The following is a 23,446-nucleotide window of genomic DNA, read 5'->3' as shown; positions in this document are numbered from 1 at the left end:
TAAGGACTAAATATTAATCTTTGCCAAAATGAAGGGACTAATTATTGATTTGGAGCTAAAGTTTATTTAGATTTTACCATTTGTGGACTCGCGGTAAAAAAAAGGATTGTAATTGCAGTTTCATAGAAATCAAGCGACGTCACATTTATTGTAATTTTTTCTGCAACGCGTCCGTTTTGGTAATAAAGGGATTGTATGATCTCCCTTCCATACGTTTCCTAAAATAAAAAAGAAAACGAAAAGGTTCTATTCATTATTTAACCTTCGATTTTATTTAGAAACTAATTTTAATATTTTATAAAAATGTTTGTATTTCATAAGAACATGGTACGACTGTATTTAAGTGAGACGAAAAATGTTTAAATATCAGAGTGAGAAAAGTAAATTTAATTTAGGAATCAAATTGTGAATTAAGAAAAAAGTGGATCAGCTCAAGTCAAAACGTTTTTAATTAGCTTCTTCTACACGCGCCGGCTTCATTTGATTCCTTTCACGCTCCCTTCCTTTTCCTGATCGAAACGCTCCCTTTTCGGATGCGTTATTTTTGGATTTTTATTTGGATTTCAAAGTCAAACAGAACTTTAGAAAGTAGATGTCAAATGCGGGGCCCCCAATTTTGGGTAGAATCCGATATATCTTCGGATTCTGAACTCAAATCACCTTCGAATCCGGAGGATAATAAAAAAAAAATCCTATATTTTAATTATTATATTATTAGATAGTAATGCTAGGAATTGATGAAGATCGAAATATTGTTGTTCTATTAAGGTTTTTAAGTTTTTTTAATTAATCTAGAGTAAATATAAGGTACATTTATAGTGTTTGAATCTGAACCTCAATAAATAACGATAATTCTTTTACTATTAAAGGGTGTTCGTGCGATTTTTACTATATATAAATACAAATAATGATTATATTTAATATATCTACAAGGTATAAAAATAGATAATATCATGTTATTAAAAATAAACTTATCTAAATTTAAATTGAAAGGGACGTTGATAATACATGTCATCTTAGAATATAGATTCATTTAAAGTATCAAAATAATCCAATTTAAGAGTAAATACTGTACATAAAATATTAATTTGAAATTAAAAATTGTACGAAGGATAGGTGTTACGAAGACCAAAAATTCACTTGAGAGGAGGTTCGCTTTTGAAGGCTGTAAAGAATTTGCAAAGAATCTACCTAAAGTTGAACTAGTAACAAGATTAGTTGAGACGTGTACAAACGATCTTATTAAAATAGATCCGTCGTCTCTTCAGTGTTTGGAGAATATTAGACTACATCTTTCAAAATACAACAACAATCATTCATTAGCAATAGCATTACTCCAATAAAGAAAATCAAACTCGATATTGTCTTTTTTATTACTAGAACAAAAATTGAATTTTGAAATAATTTTTTCAAGTATGTGAAAAATTTGCTGTCAAAATTTCCAAAAGTTGAACTAGTAACAAGATTTGTCAGGGCAGGTATAAACAATCTCCTCAAAATAGATTCGTCCTCTTCTCAATACTTGAGAATATTAGACGTCCATCTATGAAGATACAACAACAATCATTCATTAACAATAGCACTACAATAAAAACAACCAAACTCGATCTTATCTTTTTTTTATTTTACCAGAACAAAAATTGAATTTTTAAAATAATTTATCTCAAGTGTATGAAAATTTATTATTTTCCAACATAATACATAAACAACTTCCTTAGAAAACCATAAACATATATGGTGACGAAAATGTTTGAAATATAATGAATAAAAGAACCGGATAAAAAATACGAGACATAAATGAGGCAGGAAGGGACTGGCATAACTACAAGACATAAATGAGGCTTTGACCTTTTGTACTAAAATCGAAAGGTGTCTTCATGATCACCAGGACCACCTCTCTCTATCTTTCTCTCATAATATACAGAGAATTAATAGTTGAGCAAATGAATGCTTACCTCATATATTAGATTCCTTCATCATCACCTGTGCCATTCTTTTTATATAAACAAATTTTATTACTTGGAAATTTCTTATATGGTGATCTAATACTGTAAACATTTTTGTAGTTTATATATGTTTTACAGCCTACGTTTAAAATTCATTGTTATTTTAACAATGTTATCGCCTTAATTAATGAAAGATAACTAAACCTTGTCTACAAGAGACACATTTGTATGTTCAAATAAGGGGCTCTATCAACATTTGTAGGGATGTAAATGAATTAAGTTTGAAAGAATAAAGTTGTGTCGTGTTTGTTTATTTATTTTTGAAGTTATTCATATTTGATTCGTGTTCGTTTAAATTTTTAATATCGTGTTCATATTCGTTCATTTAACTTTTACGAACGTACATATCCGTATAACATTCGTGAACATTTTCGTTTGTTAGGAACCAAAACTCTCTTTTAACACATAATTTACGAGCGAAAGAAAAATGGTGAATTACACCATGAGTCCTTAAGTTCCTCAAGCTTTATAGTTTGAACTTCAAAGTTTATCTTATGTTCAATTTAATCCTTAATTTCACTAATACTTAAAATGTAAAAGAAATAATTAAAAAAAAGAACCGAGCAAACAAGCTTATAAGCGAGTATTAAAATAGACTGATAAACGAACCAATCAACAAGCTTGTAAACGAGTCGATAAATCTATTGATCGATTAATCCATACTGTAGTACTGCAGAGACAAGGGGAACCCTCCTGTCGCAACCGTCTTTTGGGTGGACCCGGAATTGGGCTTCGAACTTTAATAAAATGTTAGAGCCACCACCGATCATTTATTTTTTTAAATTTGGTTGATCAGCACCATCTTACCTGATCTGCGTTTTACCAGAAATATGTTGGATTCGGGAGTCGGTTACAGTCAAGAAGGATTAGCACCCTTGAACTGCATTTCAGTACTATTTAATTTATCGGTTGTCTTAATTGCGAAAATTTAAATTTAAATTGTGATTTAAAAACCCGATTCAAATTACTTACCTTTGATTGGTTGAAAGTATCCCTAAAAAGTCAAAAATATTAGATAATAAATAATAAATAAATATTAAATAAATGAAAGGAAAAAAATAAAAATAAATCAAAGGAAAAAAATAAAAAAAATATTAAATAAATCAAAGGAAAAAAAAAAATAAAATAATAAAAAAAGTTAAATTTTAAAAGTAATGAAAATAATAAGTAAAAAAATATAAAACAAATAATGATTTAAAAAAATAAAATATGCTAAAAAAATGTTTCGATTGAAACATATTGGAATTGATGGATCAAATTGGTACTAAAAATGAGCTGCAAAATAAAATAAAGAGTTAGAGGGTTAAATTGCAAAAATATAAATTATAACTAGGGACCAAATTGAATAAATTAAAGATTCAGAAGCCAAATTGAACACAGTGACTGCAAATGAATTACACTTTAAAAGTTGGGGGACGGTGTAACACCCCAACCCGTATCCGACCCGAATACGAGTCCGAGATGTCACATTGACTTTTAAAAACGATATTCGTACAAAATATGAAAACATTTGAACTTATTTTAAGAAAATACATGGTTTATTGTTCAATTGTGTTTGGTATAAAATTTTGAGGTAAAAACATATTTGCGAACAGTAAAATATGGTATGAACAGTGAACAATACCATATGAATAGTAACCTGCTACAGTACCCCGAATGTTAAAATTTCCAGTTTGTAATAAGGGAACCGATTCCCCTGCTACAGGGAATCGATACCCTTCTATAGTACTACCGTAAAAATACGTATAAATTTATAAAAATCATAGTTTTCATTAGTATAAAATTTCCATTTACATATATGCCTTTAAAACTTACAAAATTCAATCATATGATTTTACAAAACCGATTAAAACATATCAGATTCAAATATTTTATATTAGTACATGCCAACTAAATTCTTTCTAACAAAATACATGTAATTCGATTTACATTTCTGATCTGATCTAGATAAGGAGAACTGACATGTCTTGTTCCTCTTTACTTCTCTTTTCGCTTTCTAAATCTATGTGTGAAACAATCACACGCTAAGTCGATGACTTAGAGGCATATAAACATATAATAAAAATCATAAAACATTTCACATAACATAATACATACATGTACATATGGCAACATTATCATTATCTCTATCATATTCATACACTATTATCATTCATATTTCTTATCTCTTGTTCATATAACTCTTATGCTCTTATCATATATATTATGTCTCATTCTTATAACAGATACAATGACTCATAACACACATATATCATTTCATACAATTCATATCATATAGAAACATATATCATCATATAATTCTTGTAACATTTCATATAATCAAAAGCATATACATCATATATATTATATTTAATCTCTTTATTAGCCCATGTACACCGTTGAGAACTGAAGGTATGTGAGTACATTGAGATTGTGCACTAATGCTATCACCACAGCTCGTATAAGTCCCACTGAGTGGCATATGAAATTTGTCTTGAAGGACCTATGTATTTGTCTCGAAAGACAACTGTATATGTCCCGAAGGACCGCGTAGACCCTCGACTCTTGGCATGCCAACTATACCTATAGCTCTCGTAATATATAACATGGGCATTATTCTTATGTTTCATATGTTCATGTACTCATGTCATTTCTCTTGTAATCACATATCACATGTGCATATAATCACGTAGTTTACTTTCATGTCACTTTCCGTATGAATTCATATTCATATGTCACATAGCTCGTATCACTTTGAATGGATTCACATAAACATATATATCATTTGATTCATGTCTTATTCTTATATCATCATATATATTTCATCTATGTTTTATCACCTAACCTCATATCATATAATATGCTTTATTCTCTTATGTTCACATGACATATAATGCATACAAATTATATTCACATATGCCTTTACTCATGAATTCATATATCATACAAATCATGTCATCTCTTGTTCTCATATGCTTCACATGCATCACATAGCATATATCAGTTCATATAATCAAGTATACATACATTTCATTTCATTCACATCATTATAATCAATACTCCATACATTATAACTAATGGAAATATACTTATCACAAGTCCAATTCCTTATAATCCTATAAACTAAAATGCACTCATAAGAATCATATCAATCATATAACATTTTAGGAGTCACTTCTTACCATAGTAACTCCGTCACTGGCTCATTGCAAGCCAATATTTTTCGATAGCATAAGTACAATTAAATTGCAATCACCTTAGCCTTGCTTTGATTCAATCCTAATCCTTTGATTATTCCGGAACTTGTTTAGGCTCAATATCTACATAAATACAACATTTCAAAACAACTATCAGAAGCCTAAACTTTAAACTTGATGTTAATAACTTAAACCGGTTTAAAGAACCAAATTCCATTTTTTTCATTTAGGGGGAATCGATACCCCCCAGGGGGGAATCTGTACCCCCTGCGTAATCTGGAAATTTTGTTCAAGCCCAGAAATCACTGTTCATTACACAAAATTCACTACCTTTGCTTCAATTCTTCATATTTCATCCCCTTTTATATTCTTAACTCAAATATACATACTTAAACTAATTTATATCCATTTATTTCATCTTAAACCTCAAAATTCTATTCTCCGTATAGAAATCAATAATCATACCAAAATTTCCATGTTATCCAAACTTAATTCTAACATTTCTAACTTCTTATTCACATAGATGACAAGTCAAATTCAACTTAAAATTCAAATTATCAATTTATTTCAAGATTTCATCAAGAACTCAAAATCTTTAATCTCTCCTATACCTTTCATCTTGTTGTTTTAGAACAAATTAAGCTTTCCTTAAGCTTAATTATCATCTAATGATCAAAACCCAACTTTTAATTCAACCAATAATCAACACAATAGAAAACTCACCTTTGCTTAGCTTCCACGAGGAGGAGGAAGAAGAAGATGAAATGTTTTCATCTTCCACGTTTTTATCTCTTATTAAAGGGATAAAAATATCTTTAATGTCAAATGACCATTTTGCCCTTTAATTCTTTGGATAATTACTTAAAACTTTCAGGAAATATCCCCAAATAAACTATTCAACTATTTCCACTTTAATCACCAAATTCTGAAATTTTACAATTTAATCACTAACCCATAGTTTGGGATGTTACAGACGACGGAAAGGATTTAACAATCTCCTAATTACAACCTAGTCTCTCGGCTATAAATAGCCTAAAAACTAAAAAAAATTATTATTTTCCTCCAAAACCAAAAAAAAACCTCTCATCCTCAAAAACTCTACTAAGCCTCAACCGACCCCGATGACTGACCGTAACGGCGGCCGGAAAAAACCAAACTTAACGCAAATACTCTTCCCGTCACCCTAAAGCTAACATCGAGCCTCGATTTTCCAACTTGGACCTCAAACGACATAGATCTAAAGAAAACTAGTCATTTTTACCTTTTCCGACTAGCCCCTTCATCTTTCGGCGGCCATTTCTTTCCCGAGCCATACCGACGCCTCTCATTCTTCTTTGCGAGTGGTTTTTCGTGTTTACATTGCTATTTTGATTTGTATTTCTTGGTGATTTGGTTGCTTGTGTTTATGGTTTTTCTCTCGTTTATGTCTCTGTGTTGCTATTTGTTGTTCGATCTTTTTGGTGTTGGTCTGGGTTCTTCACCGGTTGCTTGTTCTTGTCGTGTTTCAATGTTGATCTTTGCCGTGGTTTGGTGGGGGTATTTATACCCCTCCACCGGTGGTCGTTTTCCGATGATCTCGGGACCATTCCCAATTATGTTGTCGTGAGTTGACCAAAAACCCCGGATAGTGTAGTCTCGGGTTCTTCGGCCGGACGTTTGGTCGATTTTCGTTGTGGCCGGCGGCGCTGCTTGCTGTCACATTACTTCAGGGTCACAAAACCCTAATCCTAATTAGATGGTTCAGGCCCATTTTCCTCCAAATTGGACTGCATTTGACCTAAAACGAAATAAAAAAAATGAATAAAAAGTATTAATATAAAAATCATTTTTAAAACGTCAATGCTTCTTTTTAATTGATTCCATGATAATTTAATGTCAATGCTTCTTTTTAATTGATGCTATCATATGACCTGCGAATCAGAAATAAATTAACAATAAACGTTGACAGTTGGACACGAATCAAATTTTTGGTGTGGATAATTGCGAAACCTTAAACCATAAGCCTCATTAATTAATTGCTGTATGAAAATATATTATAATGTCCTACTTCTAGTGTTGTACTATATAAACAAGATACTAGAGTGTCAAGTTCCAAATAGGGGTGTCGAAAATAAATGGCCCACAACTGCAGCTGTTTCAACGACTTTGCTTGTTGCATGTCTGTCCTTCCAACCGGCACCTATATATTCGATTAACATTTACTTTGGTACAGTTTTTCTCACCCACTCCATTTTCTATTTGCTTTGGAAGAATTTATTTTCTCAATTGGGCCAACACTCAACCTTTGTGGTTCAAAGTCTTGGATTTATAATTTCAGAATAATCTTTAAGCTCGACAATTATCGATCATTTTTTTTAAATACGTGTGAATATTTATATTTGTTTGGAAATCTGAATTTAAAATTTAAATATTAGTCATTATCGATCATTTGAGGTTAGACATGACGAATACTTATAAATCGCCTTTTGAAAGGAAATTTTGAAAATCTCCTTTTAAAAAATAATTTTAAGATATACTGATTACCAGAGAACGTTAAAGACAAGTTTGAGAATTGATCTTTCGGAGACTTCAAGAGAACTTGAGAGGATAGGGGCTTCGGGGGCCTCAAGGTTTACTTAAGGGGAGGATCTTTTGTGAGCTTCATGTGAACTTCTGCGAAGAATCTTCTGGATGTTTCAAGTTAATTTGTACGGAGGATATGAAAGCGGTGTAATATAATTGACATTAGAATTGAACCGGTAATAAGATCTATTTAAGAATCAAATATTAAATTTAAGGAATTACCAACTTTGAATATACATTTGTTTATTTGCAACCCAAAATTGATGGAACCTAAAATCCCTAATGGTCGGCTTCGATCGTTTGACATATCTTTTCCCAAAATTGCCCTTTTTGGCTTATTTTCTAACCGAAGGGAAAGGTTTACAAAACAAGCACAACGCACGCGAGAGGAGAGCGTGAAAGTTAAACATGGAACCAAGATCAGACGAACGTTAACTTCACGGCACTCGTCAAGCGCGTGTAACAAGGAAGAAATAAACTAAGGTTGTTGTTTGACTATTTTATTTTCTATATTTAATTTGGGAAACGTATGGAAGAGTGGATTTTTTTTGTTATGGATGTCGTAACGGTTTTCGTTCGGCACGAATTTTTTACTTGTCGAAAAAATAATGTGGATAAAAAATAATTTTTGATTTAAAAATATTTTGGTAGTCGTCATCGGCCTTTTGGGTCAGGTAGGTCGAATACCTAAAAAATATAATTTAAAAGAGTTTTTAAGAAAAAATCAATTAAAACATAAACTGATCTGCGTTTTAAGTAAAAAATTACTCTTTTTATAAATAAAAAGGGATTTGTGGTCGATTACGTTTAGGGAATGATTAATACCCCTACAATGCCAAAAATTGGTACTTTATTAATTATAAATTGTCTCTATTTGTTAGAATTTTAAAAATTCAAAGATATATTTAATTAATAATTCTGTTATTTCGTATTTTAATCGGATAATTTTAAGGAAGAATATTAAAAATATATATATATATATAAAGAGTTTTGTAAATAGGACATTTATTTATTTAAGAATATCAGAAAATGGCTTCTAGGTGCTTTAAGACAGCTCTTTTCTTCGATATTTAAAAAATAAATAAATGACTAAAACAGTTTCTTAAAATAATAATAAAATATGTATAGTTCATAAATAGGATTTTTATTTAGTGGAAAACAAATAAAATAAATAAATATTATTGATTATATATATAAATAACTAAATAATAATAAATAATAAAATTGGAATAATAATTTAAATATATCAAAAGTAATAATAAAATAATATTGCAAATAAATAATGATTAAAATAAAAGAAATTAAAATTATAAAACTAAAATATATAAGTTTAAAATAATAAAACTTATGGTTAAAATGAAAATTATATAAAAATTGATGATCAAATTATAAAATATAAACAATTAATGGACATAATTAGAATTATCATATAATATAGATATTAGGAGTGTAAGTTAACCATAATAAACTATTCAGGATTACAATAATAATAATTAAAATTTTAAAGACTAAATGTTGTATTTACCCTAATATATATAGAAACACATATCAGTGACTAATTTATAATAAACTAAAATTCAAAGATATAATTAAAACGTATAAAAATTAAATTTAATGACCAAAATGAAAGTTTACAAAACCTGGAGGTTAGGGGGCATGATTTACCTACGTGAGAAATTACGCAGGGGTCCCTCCCTAAAACGGCGTCGTTTGGGGAGGGATTTATATACCCCTAAATCGGCTGAGAAAGGCTCCAAGCCTCTCATTCTCTCTTTTCTTCTTCTCTCTCTTCTGGAGAGAGATACATCATCTCTCTCGCTTTCTCCAGCTTCCATCGCCTGAGGGAAATTCAGAGATGCTGGCCACCGTGCTCTGGTGGTAACCACTGCTGCCGGCCACCATATACGGTGGCCGGATTTTACATAAAGACCCCAAAATAAAGCCCATAACCTCCCAAGGCCGAATCTGGCCTTGGTTTGCCCTAAAAAACTCTTGATCGGAGCAGATCTAGAGAAACACCTTCGGTATTTCGAATGTTCCGTCGACACGTAGCGTCTCCGGTCACCGCGTGGTTTCCTCGGTAAGTTCTTTCTCCTTTCTTACTTTTTGTTTTGTTTGCTGCTGAGGGTTGTTGTTATTTTTTTCTCTATTTTCTTCCGTCTGTTCGGTATCTCTTCGTTGCTCTCTCTGGTCTGTTGGTTGCTGTGTCCGTCCTCTTTCTTTGCAGGTTCGGTGGTGGCTTTTATAGCCACCACAGTGTACTCCTCGACCGGATAATAGAGGGTCGAGTTCGGTGAGTCACTATAGCTATGGTGGTGACTCACCATAGAGCTTGACGTGGGCGGCTGTTATCGTTACAGCAGAGCTTCTGGAGTATTATGTTGACGTCATCGTGGCACTGAAGCGTCAGCAAGGCGGCTGGAGGCAGAGGTGACGCGCGTGGATGTTCTTGAAGCTTGGAGGCGGCGGCTGGGATATAAACCTAGGGTTGTGAAACCCTAGGGCTTCATTTACTGGAACCATCGGGACCGTTGGATCTAAGTTAGATCCAACGGTTGAGAAGCAAGGCGGCTGCTGAAGCTGAGATGAAAACCCTAGTTGGGTTTTAGGGTTTTGTTGGGCTTCTGATATAATTTGTAATATATATATTTATTTAATAATAAATAATATTATTAATATATTATATTAATAATAATTATAATTATAATTATGAAAAAATTAATGTCTACAGCTGCCCCTCTTTGCTCATTCTTGTGTTAACAAGAATAGAGTAAACAAGAAAAAGATAATAATTTTTTCATTTGGCCTTTATTGAGTAGGATGGAAATGTTTGAAAACATCATGCACTGAAGGGCTTACAGATGACCTGAAGGTTTTTTGAAAACATCATGCACTGAAGGGCTTACAGATGACCCGAAGGTTTTTGAAAACATCATGCACTGAAGGGCTTACAGATGAACTGAAAGTTTTTTGAAAACATCATGCACTGAAGGGCTTACAGATGACCCGAAGGCTTTTTTGAAAACATCATGCACTGAAGGACTTACAGATGACCCGAAGGTTTTTTTGAAAACATCATGCATGAAGGACTTACAGATGACCCGAAGGTTTTTGATAACATCAAGCACTAAAGGACTTACAGATGACCCGAAGGTTTTGAAAAACATCAAGCACTGAAGGGCTTACAGATGACCCGAAGGTTTTTGAAAACATCATGCACTGAAGGACTTACAGATGACCCGAAGATTTTGAAAAACATCAAGCACTGAAGGGCTTACAGATGACCCGAAGGTTTTTGATAACATCATGCACTGAAGGACTTACAGATGACCCGAAGGTTTTTGATAACATCATGCACTGAAGGGCTTACAGATGACCCGAAGGCTTTTTTGAAAACATCATGCACTAAAGGACTTACAGATGACCCGAAGGTTTTTTTTGAAAACATCAAAAAGCTCCCGAAGGCTTTTTGAAAACATCCTGCACTGCAGGGCTTACGGATGACCCGAAGGTTTTGAAAGCATCATACTGAAGGGCTTACAGATATGTGAAATAGTTTACTAAGTAAGAACTATGGAAATCGTTTTCTTACTATTCAACAATTTCATTTTCAGAAAATATTAAATGAGAAACTTTGGAAAGCGTTTTCTCATTGAAATAATTTGTTGATTGGGTAACATGCCCCAAAATAAAGATAATGCTCATTCTTGTGAATTGCGTCCATATTCTTCAGATGTTTACGTGAATCTGTATTTGAGGTTTTGAATTCTACCTTCTTCTTGTAAGGTATTTTTTCATCTATGAATCTTCTTGTTCATACGAAGATCTGTAAAATTTCATGTTTGAATGCACTCAGATGTATCGATGTAATGCATTGTCTATTGTGTAAATGATGTTCTTATGAATGCATGAATGTTGGTGCAATCTTCATTTGACTTCAAAGTGGTGAACTTGGGCTTCTTTTACTTCATCATTTATTGCCAGGGTTACCTTTGGATATCAGTATAGCAACTTATGCCATAAAGCTAAAGAACCATCTGAGCAATTTTGTATCTTTGTAACTTCTTTGCTTGCATTAAAATCTCATAAGAAATGTTTCATTTACAGAACTCTTGCCGTAATCAGAATTATGATCTTGATGCCCCATTTTGTCTGGATAAAACCGACTTTCTTTGTATGGACTTGTGTAGAAATCCAATAAAGCTTTAATCTTTGAAAAGAGAATCTATCATCTTTAAAGAGATATGCTATCATCTTTGAAGAAATAGTCTATCATCTTTGAAAAGTGTAGATGTAGATATGTCATACTCAGTAGGGATTAATTAGAAGAGCAATGTTTGTTTTGATTTGACTCTTGCAACACATTATAAGGAGGATGTATCCTGATTCCTTTCATGTCTCCACATCTAATTGGATCTCGAACAAGGCAACTTGTCATTCAACTTTAGTTGGCTTCACTAGTTTCTTGTTGTAAAACATTTAAAAGCACGTTCAATCATTTCTTGTGATTTCAAATGATCTTGATATCATCTCGAGCAAGGGAAAGTGTGATATCGATCACGTTTTCTTCCGAAATGAGCACTATAGAAAATAGAAACACTTCAGCTATAGGATCCATGTACAAAATGAGATTTATGGAATTCTTGCCACTGGGGATGAAACACACAGGATAAACCAAATATATGAAAACTCAGTTCACCCTGGCTGGTAATGATAACCCCGGTAACAATGAGAATAAGAATAACATAAGATGAGCCTCTTTATTTGTTCAATATCATCAAGTAAACAAACACTAATGTGAAAAACAACTTCGTAACCTCAACAGTATGGTTGAAACTAACTGTCAGGAATATCAAAGAAATATTTCCAATCATCACCGATACACAAAATACAAAATTCAAAGCCGAGATTTTGAGAAACTGAACCCTAGATTAAATGGTTTGCCTAGGGACCATCCTTATTCATGTAACCGTGATATAGCTTAACAAAGAACATGTTGTCGTGTGACACATGATTTAAGAAGATTGAGTATTTGAAACCATTCTTGCTGAGTAGATATTTGTTCAACAATATGATCCTGATGTAACTGTTTGATGAATGAAACAATAATGTATAGTCAGCTCCACTGTAATTGTTTCACCATTTTAATTTTTCATTCCTTTCTATCTTATTGGAAATATTTGCTCACGTCAAATGATCTTTAACATATAACGATGTGGGCCTTCAGCATGCCCCAACATTGACTAATACAAATGTTCAAAATGTGTCAACATTCTTGATTCTGATTGAAAGGGGCATTCAGCATGCCCCAGCATTAGCTAATACAAACGTTCAAAATGTGTCAACATTCCTGATCATGAATGAAATGGGCTTTCAACATGCTCCATCATTTGTTTCTTGTTAATCTGAGCCTTCAAAATGCCCCACATGGATCTATTTGAAATAACCTTTAAAATGCTCCAATATTTGTTGATACAGATGTTAAAAGTATGCTCAACATTACTTCTTGCTGAGATGAACTTCCAAGAATACCCAAATATTAATATTACTATAAGCCTTCAAAATTCCCCATCATTCTATTTCTGGTTGAAATGGGCTTTCAAGATGGATCGCATGGATATGTCTGAATTGGGCCTTCAAAAATACCCTAACATGTACATATACAGATGTTTAAAAATGCATTCACATTACTTCTTGTTGAGATGAGCCTTCAAGAATGACCAAATATTCATACTGAGGTGGGCTTTCAGGTTGCCCTACATAAAATATTTCTGTCTGAAATGGGCTTTCGAGATGCCCCAATATTCTACTTCTGATTCACTCTCAATGTCTGTTTGACGGGAATATCATGATCTCCACAAGGTCCAGTTCTGACAATGCACTGTTATGGGTACTTATGGCTTTATCCGTGCCTCAAATCTGTTTATCTTGAATACTCTCATTCTGATGTCACTAAACAGCAGTTGTTAAGTAACTTGAGGAATTCTCTTCATGTTGTCACAATCTTAAGAAGTGATCAATCATTCTGACTGAAATGTCTGAGATATGTGTCTCTTCTGAATGATGTTCCCATTTTTTAGATCTGGAGGGATCTAGTCGGACAGAATGGTGTAAATTGCTTGGTGATTCATTCCAGGTCGACACAATGAACCTTGTTTTCAGTGAAGGCTAGTTCTGGAACATGCTTTTCCATACAACATGTTGGTTCTGATAACTACTCATCTGATTATGAAGCGATCTTTAGCGATAATTTCACAGATATTGATAGTTCTTTTGATACCGAGGAAATCCTGAATTCTGATTCTGACGAGGAGAATAAACTGTTATACTTGACGAAAATGGGGTACTCAGAAGCTGAGGCTTCAATAGCCATGGAGAAATGTGATCCGGATTCATCAATTGCAGAGTTGACAGATTTTATATGTGTTGCTCAAATGGTTAGGGCTGTTGACACACTTCTTCCGGTAGAAGATAGGAAGCCATTATGCAATAATCCTAATTACAAGAAAAGGCGAAACTCGGGCTATGATTTTTGGAAAAGGACAAAGCAGAGGAAGCTTGAAAAGAAGTTTCTTAATGAAGACAATTGTGTAGTTCATCTTCTAAATCCAATGATTGGTTTTGGGGTTTTTACCGAATCTGATCAGATAACTCAAAGAACACTTCCAGAAAATGCTATTGGGCATCCTTATTTCTACTACGAGAACGTGGCACTTGCTACAGTTGATGTTTGGACTAGAATATCACAGTACTTATTCGATGTAGAGATAGAATTTGTAGATTTCAAACATTTTTATGCTGCTACCCAGAAACGGGGCTATATTCATAATCTGCCAATCGAGAACAAATTTCCTCTTATTCTGCTTACTCCATGCACCATACATGATATTTTTCCATTGACAAAGAAATGGTGCCTTCCTGGGATCCAAGAACAAAGTTGAACTATTTACAAACATGTACAGGAAGTGCCAAATTGACAGAAAGGATCTGTAAGGCTCTTGAAGCTTATGACGATGAGCCATCTTCGAGTGTCCAGAAGTATGTTCTTGATGAGTGCTGAAAATGGAATATGGTATGGGTTGGAAGGAATAAAATTATTCCACTTGAACCTGATGAGGTAGAAATGCTTCTAGGTTTCCCTAAAAACCATACACGAGGAGAAGGATCTGCTAGAGACATATTCTCCGGTGATATCAATGTCCTGTCTCTTTTTTTCTGGGATCAGTGATGCAGAGGGTGTCCTTTACCGGCTCAGCATACCTTTGAAAGCAAATGTGCAAGAACTGAATGATGATGGTTGAAGCAATTGATGAGTAGATTTGTCAAATTTGACCTTGTTGTCGGTGACATTCCGTGTAACAACCTTATCGGAAGAAATAAACATCATCAGGATGAACTAGAAGTTTTTTTTTTGTTGGCACCTTTTCTTGCAATGGCTACTAAAGTGACTGTCTCTCATGCTGCTTCAAGATAGACACCTACATATCCCACTCTTCCCAAACTATGGAAAGGTTTAGTTGAAACGGGCTTTCGGTATCTCCCTTTAGAATAAGGTAATAATTCTTGATAAGTTGCTAATAATGTCACGGAAGAGCATCATAAGTTCAATTCTCCAAACTTTTAGGCTTTTTGGACCACTTTCTTTCAAGAATGCTTCATCATTCTGGTATCATTTTTTCTAGAGGTAGAATAAACGACGACCTTCCTCATTTGAGACTGTCTTGTTTGAAAATGTTTTTTTTCTCCTTTCTTTATCGAAGAATAAAAAAATTTGGTAAAATGTTGCCTATCACAGGTTCACAATAGAATCAAATCATAAGCATGAATTTAAAGAATATTAAATAAATCAACTACTCTTTCAAATCATTCAAAAATCATAGTCCTATGGCAAGTGTCAAAATTATTGACTGATTTGAGATGTAGGTTGATTCTGGTAAAGTAAGGTCTCTCAGTTAGTCAAGCATATATGTCTTCTTTGAGCTTCTACTATCTTGAAAGAAGGGTTGTTATCTCATCTGATGGAGATACTTCTTGGTTCCCGAATCTCAGGAACGTCTTTGGGATATGCGGTGCTTTATCAAAAGCTTAAGATCGTCTCTCATGTCGTTGTTGCACCATTCAATATTCGAGCCGCTTTTTCAGGTTTTCAACTCGAATCCTCCTTTGGTTTCAAGATGTTATTTAAAAATTTATATCTTGAACCCCCTTTTTATCATTTTTCATGTATTAAAGATTTAAAAAACAATTTTGTAAATAAAAATTAATCTTGAGAGGCGGAATGAATTCTGAAGATACGCTCTTTTAATTGGATGCCTTCAATCTTGCTTTTCTTGGCTTGGGATCTGCCTTGCTGGGGATTTTTCCATAATATTCATTCATCTCCAGTATTTCTTGCGCTTCTTGTTGAATATGAATCTTTGAACTAATTGTACTTGATCAATCTTGTAACTTGAGGCTCCATGAGTCACCAATCTTGTTTCAATTTTTCATTTTTTCTCCTTTTTTCTCAATTTTCCTTTTTCATTTTTTCTTCTTCTTTCTTTGATGGATGAGTATAAGACTTCAATTGCTTTGAACGCCTCCTTTTCCTTTTGTCCCTTTTTTCTCTCAAGCATAATATTTCTTAACAGAATTTGAGTTTATTTTGGTTTCTCAGAACTTTCCCGTCCATTTCTGCAAAGATCAACGCTTTTCTGGAAAAGGTCCTTTTTACAACATAGGTCTTTCCCAATTAAGCATCCATTTCCCATGGAAATCTTTATGTATAGGTAGGATATTTTTAAACACTAGATCGCCCTTTTGGAACTCTCTCAGATATACTTTCTTGTTATGATCTTTCATCATCTGTTTCTGATACATTTTCCCATGGTAAATAGCTTTCAATATCTTCTCATCAATAAGATCTAATTGATCAAATCGAGCTTGGATCCATTCAGCCTCCTTCAAGATACAAAGTGATGGGATCTCAACTTAAATTGGTAAGACTGTTTCCATCCCATAGACTAAATAATAAAGTGTTACCCCAGTAGTTGTTCGCACAGTAATTTGATATGCATAAAAGGCAAAAGGTAACTTCTCATGCCAATCCTTGTATAATGATCCTCTTAATGTTCTTATTTGCTGCTTCAACTGCCCCATTCATCTTTGGGTGATATGCCACTGAGTTGGCATGCTTGATCTTAAACTGTGCGCAAAGTTCAGTCATCTCATACATAGAAGTCTTTGTAAAAAGAGGTATCTCCAGGGGGATGAATATTCAAGATTAGCTTTTACTTATCTGAAAACAATGTAATTAATGCATGATATATTTATTTCAATCGATCCCTTTTTCTTCTTCTTTGAGTATGCCCTAATCACTCAAAATTATCTTTGATAAGTTGATCCATGATGTCTCATTTCATCTCTTCTTGTAGGAAGATTTATGGATAATTGAAAGTTTGGTTCTTTTGAGGTTTTTTTGGTTTATGATGGTTTTGTATTTGGAAGGAAAAATGTGTGACTTTTTACAGTCATGTATATGGTGGAAGGTAGTATCATCAATCAATTCCACCCGAAAAGGTAAACATCTAGAGTGAGTGTCTCAAAAACAGGTAGAGACATTTCTTCAGAGTCTCAGATAAATGTAGTATCAGGGTTTGGTTTTGGTAAGGGTCAAGTAATTGGCTTACTTGATGGGATATGGAAGATATAATTTTATCACTTGCCAAAGATCTATAATTCTTGAAAAATTAAAAGAATATTTAATCTACTTGATACTCAATAATCTCAAGATTAAAATTTAATTCTTTGCTCATAACCATAAAAGCAACACAAGTTTATTTATTGCACAAAAAGCGGAGAAAGGAACAAAAAAAACAAGTTCAAACAAGATGCTGAAAATAGGAAAGTACTATAGTGGTAGATAACACTTCCACTTATTTATGCATCATTACTCCTCTAATGTTGGGTGTGTAATAGGATCAGGGTCATTTTCCTCATTTTCCCCCCGTTTCTTGATCATTTATTGTGTCAAGACTCCTTTGTCAACAAGCGTCTCTATTTCATTTAATAGTGGCCAACAATTCCCTGTTGAATGCCCCTTCACCCCCAAGTGAAAATTGTAGAAACTATTTTGATCATAGCAATGGACAGAAGGGTTTGGTGGTACTTTCGTTGGTATTGGTGTAATGTATCGACCTTTAATCAAATGAGGGTACAAGTCTGAAATGGAAGTTTGCAACACTTCTAAAGTTTTTCTTGATCGCATGATTTTCTTTGGTCGATCCGAACAACTACTTGCTCTTTTTCTTTTGCAGTCGCGGGTATTCTGGATGTTATATTCATTCATATCATCAACTTTCACTTTCTGATCCTTCGAGCTCTTGGATGTGACTTGTGAGTTTTCTTCGCTGATTACATTCTCAATTAATTCTCCACTTGTAACAAATTCTTGAATTCCTTCGTCGGATTTGTCTGCATTAACTTGAAGAAAGGAGCGGGAAGGGAATCACAAAACATACGTGATATCTCTTTTTCTAACATGGGAGGTTGAACTTGTGCCGCCACTCCTCTCCATCTTAAGGCATATTCTTGAAACCTTTCATTGCTTTCTTCTTTACTCCTTGAAGATTCATACCGATATTGTCCCAAAAATGCATCAGCTGAATCAACCCATCTTTTGATCTATTCTTGGGTCAACTGATTGTACCATACTACTGTTGGGCCAATAAGACTAGCATGGAAGGAATGAATTAACAGATCATCAGAACTTAAATATCCTTCTATTTTTCTGCAGAATATTCTCAGATGGATTAGGGGACAACTGGTGCCATCATATTTCTCAAAATCAGGTATTTTGAATTCATGGGGAATAACCAAGTCTGGAACCAAGCTGAGCTCTCTTGCTTCTAATTCTTTGCAGGAGGCATTAACATCTTTCATATTTCTGATTGATTCATCCATCTTCTTGAATCTCTCCTTATATTATGAATAATTAGTGAGGCTATTCTTTGGGTTCGATTGGGATGCCCCAGGGTACGTTATCATTCTCACTCTTCAATCTGACAACATGGTTGCTCTTTATCAGTTATGATCTCTTCTTTATCAGATGTCATCCCCTGAATAATTTGATTTGATCCATCTGGTACTGAATCTGAGGCTTCTTTCCTTATATCCTTAGGTAACCCCGTCAATTATTCTGGCCACTGATCTTGTAGCCCCTCATAAGATTGCTCCATTGTTTTCATGATGATGGTATAGTAAAATGAATGAATGATCTTGATTTTACTGTTACAAAATCTTTCATTAATTATTTACATGTTTTTATAATTAATGTATATACCAATATTTGAACAAATAAAAAATGTAATGTAAATGCGAAAATGCATAAATACAAAAATGAGAATGCAAACTATGTAATGCAAAAGTAAACATAAAAGTATGAATACAAAATGAAAATGCAAAGATGTAAAATGCAAATGCATGTATGAAAAGGTATTACTCAAGAGTGATCATCTTAGAACAGATTTCATTGAACACAAAAGTTTATATATAGGGGATAACTTTCCCTCTAAAGCCAAGTTAGTTTATCAGCTTATGGGCCATATTGCTTGTCTGGACTGCAGCTTCTTCCATGACATTCTCTTTTTCCTTCATCTTCTATGTCACTTCTCAGATTTGCTCGTTTTCCCTTGTAAGAGACCCTTTGTATCCAAGGAGTTCTTGTACAAGATCTCTATACTCATCTAAACATTTCTCCAACATCTTGTTTCTAGTCTTAGTGATTTCTAATTCAGTATCGATCTCAAGCTGATGGATCTAATATGATGCTTCTATGTTGGTCATATCCATATTTAACCTTTGATTTTTGTCTTGACATCTTTTTAATTCACTGACAAATGTATTACATCTTTCTTCTGCAACTCTTAAATCATGAGAAAACTTCTTGGCTCGTCCTTCATGTATGTTACAGTTCTTTTTTAGTTTGGTGACCCCTGTTATCCACTCTTCTGGGGTGTTTCCTAGGCCAACATTTTGAAAGCCTTGACTGACCTTCTGGAAATCTTCATGCATGGTTTCCATTTTGGTGCTCAATTTATCGTTTATAATCTTTAGATGACGTAATTGAGCCTCAGATCTCAGTAAATCTTCTTCTCTCTGGGCGCCCCTAGTGATGTTCTTACCTTTGAACACTTTTGGTGTTAATCTTGCAGGATCTTTAGTGACCAAACTAGGTTGATCATTTAAAAAAAATTGTAATGTTCCATGATCCAAAAGACTTTGGACTCGACGTTTGAAGGCAAGACAATTCTCGATGGTATGTCATTGAGCTCCGGCATGATATTCACAATAAGCGTTGATGTCATACCAATTCGGATACGGAGGTTGGAATGGTTTTATATAGTACGAAGCCACTTCTCGTGCTTCCATTAGCTTCTCATACAACTCTTTATATGATATAGGGATAGCATTAAAATGAGAACCGCCTTTTATCTTTGATTGAACCTGAGTTTTAGACATCGGGAGCAGACTAGACCTTGATGATTTCTTCTCATCTCTGGGAGCTTTTACAGTTGTCACCATTTCCTGGGTATCTCCAAATAACTTGTGAATACGAATGAAGACTGTCTCTATTTGTGCTGGAATCTCTTTTTCTTTGGCCAAAACAGATATTCTTCCCATCATCTTGGACATCTGCTCTTTTATTTCTGGTATCTCATTTTTCTCCTCAATGGATACACGATCTTTTGGTGCACAGCTTTCCTCAGGATGCCTTTCCTTGGCCGCGTCATATTTTGTTTGATCATAAAACTTTTTGTCCATTTATGAAGTCTTTCCAATTTGATGAACAGTCTTTCAAGTCAACACCTTTTGATTATGCAATGATCATGGAATGCAAACACAAGAAATTAATATAAAAATGAGAAAGAAAAAATAAATTGGTTAGTACCAAGAAAAGATCCTAGGTATAAATCCTAACCTCATGCTTTCTAGTTTCATGCTTTGTTTCCTAACTGCATGATTTCTACTTCACAGTCTTATATCAGGAGAATTTCTAGGGTTTATTATATGCAGGGTTTCAGTTCTGGGAGTAAAGGTACCCGAATTGTTCTTATTAGTGCCCCTTGGGCTGCCAACCCTCAATCCTAGTCCACTACAGACTTAAATGGATCGAGTTCAATTCGAGGGGACACATTTCTTTATGCCTGACCGGAGGATAAATTCTCTCGAAGACATAGATCATATGAACCTCGAAAGCTACTTGCTAGGTCTGATACAGAGAATAAATTCTCACGAAGACGTCGCTTTCACTCCCACTTAAAAGGGACAAATCTCAGTTATAGAGATTATGTTTATGCAATGCATGTGTTGTGTGTGAGGAGAAATGTTCAAACCTCTGACAGATAAATAATGAAATAAAATACTTGAAAAATAAAATGAAACATTAATAAAATAATATACATAAATATTATGAAAATAATAAGTATATATAAAAATTTTGAAAAGAAAGAAACATAAATTAAATATATGAATTTTTAATTTCTAATTAATAGAGACAATTTGTAATTGATTTTAAAGTTTGACCAATCCCCAGCGGAGTCGCCAAGCTGTCGTAACCAGTTTTCGTCCGGGCACGAATTTTTTACTTGGCGGGAAAAATAATGTGGATAAAAATGATTTTTGATTTAAAAATATTTTGGGAGTCGCCATCGGCCTTTTGGGTCAGGTAGGTCGCCTAAAAAATATCATTTAAAAGAGTTTTTAAGAAAACATCAATTAAAAGATAAACTGATCTGCGTTTTAACCAAAAATTCATTCTTTTTATAAATAAAAAGGGATTCGTGGTCGATTACGTTTAGGGAAGGATTAGCACCCCTACAACGCCCAAAATTGGTACTTTATTAATTATAAATTGTCTCTATTTGTTAGAATTTTAAAAATTCAAAGATATATTTAATTAATAATTATGTTATTTCGTATTTTAATCGGATAATTTTAAGGAAGAATATTAAAAAATATATATATATAAAGAGAGTTTTGTAAATAGGACATTTATTTATTTAAGAATATTAGAAAAGGGCATCTAGGTGCTTTAAGACAACTCTTTTCTTCGATATTTAAAAAATAAATAAATGACTAAAACATTTTCTTAAAATAATAATAAAATATATATAGTTCATAAATAGGATTTTTATTTAGTGGAAAACAAAAAAATAAATATTATTTATTGTATATATATATAACTAAATATATAAATAATAAAATGAAATAATAATTTAAATATCAAAAGTAATAATAATAATATTGCAAATAATAATGATTAAATAAAAGAAATTAAAATTATAAAACTAAAATATATAAGTTTAAAATAATAAAACTTATGGTTAAAAAGAAAATTATATAAAAATTGATGATCAAATTATAAAATATAAACAATCAATGGACATAATTAGAATTATCATATAATATAGATATTAGGAGTGTAAATTAACCATAATAAACTATTCAGGATTACAATAATAATAATTAAAATTTTAGGGACTAAATGTTGTATAGAAACACATATCAGTGACTAATATAATAAACTAAAATTCAAAGATATAATTAAACGTATAAAAATTAAATTTAATGACCAAAATGAAAGTTTACAAAACCTGGAGGTTAGCGGGCATGGTTTACCTACGTGAGAAATTACGCAGGGGTCCCTCCCCAAAACGGCGTCGTTTGGGGAGGGATTTATATACCCTTAAATCGGTTGAGAAAGGCTCCAAGCCTCTCATTCTCTCTTTTCTTCTTCTCTCTCTTCTGGAGATAGATACATCATCTCTCTCGCTTCTCTCCAGCTTCCCTCGCCTGAGGGAAATTCAGAGATGCTGGCCACCGTGCTCCGATGGTAACCACCGCCGCCGGCCACCATATACGGTGGCCGGATTTTACATAAAGACCTCAAAATAAAGCCCATAACCTCCCAAAGCCGAATCTGGCCTTGGTTTGCCCTAAAAAACTCTTGATCGGAGCAGATCTAGAGAAATACCTTCGGGTATTTCGAATGTTTCGTCGGCACGTAGCGTCTCCGGTCACCGCGTGGTTTCCTCGGTAAGTTCTTTCTCCTTTCTTACTTTCTGTTTTGTTTGTTGCTGAGGGTTATTGTTATTTTTTTCTCTGTTTTCTGCCGTCTGTTCGATATCTCTTCATTGCTCTCTCTGGTCTGTTGGTTGCTGTGTACGTCCTCTTTCTTTGCAGGTTCGGTGGTGGATTTTATAGCCACCACATTGTACTCCTCGGATCGGATAATAGAGGGTCGAGTTCGGTGAGTCACCATAGCTATTGTGGTGACTCACCATAGAGCTTGACGTGGGCGGTTGTTATCGTTACAACAGAGCTTTTGGAGTATTCTGTTGGCGTCATCGTGGCACTGAAGCGTCGGCAAGGCGGCTGGAGGCAAAGGTGACGCCGCGTGGATGTTCTTGAAGCTTGGAGGCGGCGGCTGGGATATAAACCTAGGGTTGTGAAACCCTAAGGCTTCATTTGCTGGAACCATCGGGACCGTTAGATCTAAGTTAGATCCAACGACTGAGAAGCAAGGCGGCTGCTGAAGCTGAGATGAAAACCCTAATTGGGTTTTAGGGTTTTATTGGGCTTCTGATGTAATTTGTAATATATATATTTATTTAATAATAAATAATAATATTAATATATTATATTAATAATAATTATAATTAT

This window comes from Hibiscus syriacus, unplaced genomic scaffold, assembly GCF_006381635.1.
Source record: "Hibiscus syriacus cultivar Baekdansim isolate YM2019G1 unplaced genomic scaffold, ASM638163v2 tig00110904_pilon, whole genome shotgun sequence".
Lineage (NCBI taxonomy): Eukaryota > Viridiplantae > Streptophyta > Magnoliopsida > Malvales > Malvaceae > Hibiscus > Hibiscus syriacus.
The sequence above is the reverse complement of the archived record's forward strand: the minus strand, read 5'-3'. Positions refer to the sequence as shown.